We start from the raw sequence: 5,034 nt of genomic DNA on the forward strand, positions 1-5,034 counted from the left end.
AAATTAAATCTAGGCAAGAACCTAGATAGTTAGTGACTGGATTTACTTGAAACAGATTCAAGTAGGCAAAAAAATTTACAATTTCAGTAGCTTGTGGGGAAAGATTTCTAGTAGGAGTTTTGACACCTTGATTGTCGTTCAGCCACAATATTTTAGGTAAATTATAATCGCCACAAATAAATATGGAATCAGCGTTTCTAGAAACATGTTCAGTTAAAACAGTATGTGATTTATAGACTTCTATCGAAGAGGATGGAGGAATGTAAACACAACCGAGTACAAGTTTTTTGTTACCTAATAGAACACATAGAAACAATTGATCAGACACATTGTTAGATGACTCTAGAATATAGCAATGGTATTTCTTGTTTACACATATCACTCCACCACCTTTACATTTCGCAGAAGTAGAACGGTCACTACGAAAAATGTTATAGTCAAAAAATCCCAGCTCAGCAGATGAGATATTATCGGAGAGCCATGTTTCAGTAAAAAATATAAAGTCATATTGACACACACTGACGTTACAGCGAATGGTGTTCAGTTTTGTGTTTAGGCCACGAACATTTTGGTAGTACATTGAGAAGGAATTATTCACAGAACGATTGAACAGGTTCAACCTAAAAAAATAATCCGAGAGAGTTCACGTCTTTCAGCAGCCTGGCGGGCGGGGCAGTCCTGAGCTCCAGTATTGTGAGAAGCCGGTTTCCTGAAGAAGGTGCAGGTGGCGCATACTGGTGATTTCACCTTATTGGGGCAGGCATCACGGTTGTGGCCAACTTTGGCACAGTGGGGACAGGTAGGTAAGTCAGTTTGGCACTTTGAAGCTGTGTGACCATATAATTGACAGTGGCCACACTTTAAACTATCTACCCAGTCTCTTACTCGGTGTAGTTGCCAGTCTATGGCAAGTTTAGTTCGCGATATTAAAGAGTGACGCACAGATGGAGGGACTCTAAAAATGTGGATGCAGTTTCCAGTGCGAGGGCCAGATTTATGGGAAAAAGACATGATCAATTTTAAGTTCTCCAAAGATAGACCAGTGTCGTTGGAAGATTGAAGATGAACGGCACTTATAATTTCCTCTGCCGAAATGTCTTGAGGGAGGTTGTGGATGGCGATGCGAGGGAGGCGATTTGGGGGAATGGTTGCTTTTAATCCCGCTTCGTTAGGCGCCGGAGCGTTCGCGAGTTTATCTGCCTCAGCAGAAGTGCTGGGGTGTATTAACACCCCACCATTTTTTAGTTCTCGCATTCCAGTGACTCGGATGCCCAGTTTACTGGGATTGATAGCATTTTTCAGCGATTTTAGGGTCGACTCGAAATTGTCTGTTGACTGGTGAATTATTACCGAAGGTCTGGCAGGTCCTGGAGGAGCATTATTTTTGGTTATAGGTGGCAGTTGGGGAAAATTTTCCAGTTCAGCTTTCGATTGATGCTCTACAGTTGAGATTTGAACACGATTGTTTATCTTCCTTAAAATTCTATTTTCACCGGAAATTTCAGCCATTTTTGCCGCCATTTCGCTAATTACACCTAATATAGTTATAGTCTTTGGATTCAATTTACTCATTTGTTCTTTGCTCAGTTTCGTTGTAGCATCATTAATACAGTTTTGCATCTGTTTTACCGCTTCCGTAGCTTTGGATATGTATATCTGGGGATCCATCTTGAGTTTTGATTGTAAATAAGAATTTACGAAAAATTTATTTATCACAGCTTGAATCACCGTCTACTTCAAAAAGTGTCTATGGTTAACTCAACTGTCAAAATCACTTTTAGAACTTGAAATTCACGTAGATTATTAACCTGTTGAATGTGGGACGAAATTTCGGAAACGGCGCGAAAATTACCTCGATGTGTTCTGCTCAAATATCTTAATGAAAACTAAGTATTTGCTTTTTTTTCGATTGTTTTCTGTTTACCAGATAATGTAGCTAATTATTCATATATAGTTCATGATTATATCGTAAGACGTTTTCCCAGAATAGCTAACTTTATCTGAAAAATTAATAAAAAATTCCCCCGTTCGGGAAACAATTGTCAAAAAAATTATGTATATGAATATAAACGGATTTTATTATTTCTACACAAACCTGAATAAATAGCCTATATGAAAAAAAAACAAACCAAAAGTGTTTTCAAAGAAATAATGGCATTTACGTTGTTTTGAAAATGTAAAATATTTTAGGCTTTTCAAAAAAAAATGTCAAGCCAAGCGTGCACTTTAGAATTTTTTTGTGTCGTATTGTATAAAGTTATGAAAGCAATTCTTTGAGTTTTTGGTAGTTCATACTATTGTTGTTACTAATAATATTTTTTTATACTAGAAACCTGTAAATAAATAATGCTAAAAATATATTTATGCACTATGATGTAAATTTTCGCTGTCACTTTACTAACTTGGTTTTTGACACAATTATATTGCGAAATATTATAAAAATTACATCAAAATAAACTAGATAGAATTACCTTTCTAATGGAATCTCACACCTATTATTTCGATAATGAATTTATATCCAAAACAATGCTAATATATACAATATTTACCTCAGACAGTTGACCAACTTCAATACATCGATATCCAAAATGGCCGCCATTTTTGTATACAGATATTTATCGAAATACAGAGTGGTGCAAAGAATCATGATTCAATGAGAATAAAAATAAATTTTAGTGATATTTTTTTTCATAATATTTATTTCAATTTTATATAACATATAATGCATTTTTTTCAATTTCAAGTAACTGGGTGGTTCAATAAAAATAAAAGTCGGAGATTTATGTTTCATCATATTTATTTCAATTTTATATTACATGAAATACATTTTTTTATTCAAGTGCTGTGGGGTTCAATAAAAAAATGTTTAGTAAAAAAAGTTTTTTTTCATCGTATTTATTTCAGTTCCTCTTATGTTATGTTCTCTTATGTTCCTCTTATGTGGCCGATTTGAAACCTGAAACAGTAAACATTTATTGTTACACTAATGTCTTTCAATTCTGGAAAAGATGAAGCGTACAATCAACCTAATATAACTACTACTAATACAAAACATACCGTCATGGCGATCGATGCGGTGTCTGTGGTGGTTCTGCCCCCTGCATCATGTTGTATTGTGGTCTCCATTCTGCAAAGCGATAGAAGCAATCAGACATATACTTGTATTTATATAATTTTAAAAAAGATATTTATAATTGCATACTGTTTTTTTTTATCATATATAAAAAAAAATCTTATAATTTTTTTTAGCACATCCTGTACACCTGATCTAATTTTGTGATATTTATTACGATTTTTCATAAAACAATAAATAACAAAAAAAATATTTCCGTAAATAAAACAATAGTTTTACATTTTCTAGTACACCCTGCAGTGGTTGTTTCTTTTGTATGGAGATTGCAATATTCACATATCACTACAGATGGCGACACTAGTCATTTTTCAAAGCTTTCGTAAAATTCCGTAAACACATACATTCAAACAAATTGGAAATCTTGATTGTATTGGTGTCAATTGCTGAGATGCAAAACTTATTTTTTTATAATATTTTAACTAAATATTGACTAAACAATGATTTTGAAACACAATGCCAATAGTTTTCCCTACATAATGACATATGAATCTCTACAAATAATATAATATTACGATGTCAATAATGATAAACAAAAATGAACTTTTTATAAGCAAGTTTTTTTTGACATTTTCGGCCAGTAATTCATTTTTCATAAAATAAACACTAAATATTGACAAAACAAAAGCTTTTATTTATTCTCTCAAATGGTTTTTCTACACAATAACATGTAAATCATTCCAAATAATGTAATATATGACATAAATAACTTGATTCAAACACAATAAATTTTCAGAGCGAAAACACTTCCAGTTTTTGACAGGAATTTTACGTATTTGTCTTTTGCAAAAATGAATTATATTTATGAAAAACACATGACTTGTTCAATGAACTATGCATAAAATCATGTTTACTTACGTTTCTTTGGGAAATTCGTCGTATAATACAGTCTTTACTGTAGCAGTCCGTGCACCAGCGAACGTTGAAAAAGATGCACAAAAAATATGACAACGGCTTTTCATAGAGAAGTCAATTTGAAAGCTACCAAAGAGGCTACACTAATAAAATAAAAGGTATCTTCTAGACTGATATTAGCGCAAGCGATTTTGACCTTGTTCTTCATACAGTTTCTCTATAGATAAGGGTTAAAATAGCACTTTAAAAAAAAAAACCAAGCAAAAATATTTCTCGGATGCCGGCGTCCGACTCACAGTCGAGAGGTTAAGATAGCGAAAAACTAATTTTCGCAGGAGAATAAACGAATATTTCTCCACAAAATGATGTAACACATATATAAGATATCACTCTTTTACTGCACTTTTTCACGTAAGAAGAACAGCTAACAGTAAGTAAATGCGCTTAGAAGTATTGTTGATATAGTTTAGAGTTATTGTTGAAAAGCCTCTTTATTTTCAACGTGTGACTGTTTGGTGCGGTTTATGGTCCGGCGGAGTAATTGGACCTTACTTTTTCGAAAATGAGGCTGGAGAAACAGTTACGGTGATTGGATCGCTATTGAGAGATGATTATTATTTTTTATGGCCGGAATTGGATAGTATTGATCTGGACAACGTTTGCTTTTAACAAGACGGCGCTACGTGTCACACACGCAACGAAACCATTGATCTTTTACGGGAAAAATATCAAAATAACAACTCTTATTGGAAAACCCTATACTATAAAGAATGAGTTTTAGATGTATTGTAAAGTGTCCTTAATGTCATAGAAATAAGTTGTTAAAAGGTAAATACTAGATAAAAATATGTAATTTTTTAAAGACATACAAAAAAAACTAAAAAATTAGAGGGTTCAAATTTTTTTGGAGTCAACGGTTCGACAGCTGACAGTAATCTCGTAGCAACCGACTTTTTCAAATTTAACTGTTTCAAATCCGGTCCTGGCTCTACGCAATTTGATATTTGGTAGTCGGATGTGGGAGTGGTCTTGTAGTGAAAACTTTCAAG

General features: G+C 33.3%; 1 long non-coding RNA gene across 1 annotated transcript; it reads right to left on the reverse strand.

The window, feature by feature from the left end:
• Positions 1-2,759: 2,759 nt before the first annotated feature.
• LOC149411070 (uncharacterized) lies at positions 2,760-4,288 on the reverse strand. Its single transcript, XR_016304896.1, has 3 exons — positions 3,989-4,288; positions 3,058-3,127; positions 2,760-2,956 (listed from the first exon to the last, which is right to left on the reverse strand). It is a non-coding gene; the product is annotated as an uncharacterized LOC149411070 (long non-coding RNA).
• Between the last annotated feature and the right edge of the window lie 746 nt (positions 4,289-5,034).

Source organism: Hesperophylax consimilis, chromosome 26 (genome assembly GCF_061612785.1).
Source record: "Hesperophylax consimilis isolate HC1 chromosome 26, BYU_Hcon_1.0, whole genome shotgun sequence".
Taxonomy (NCBI): Eukaryota; Metazoa; Arthropoda; class Insecta; order Trichoptera; family Limnephilidae; genus Hesperophylax; species Hesperophylax consimilis.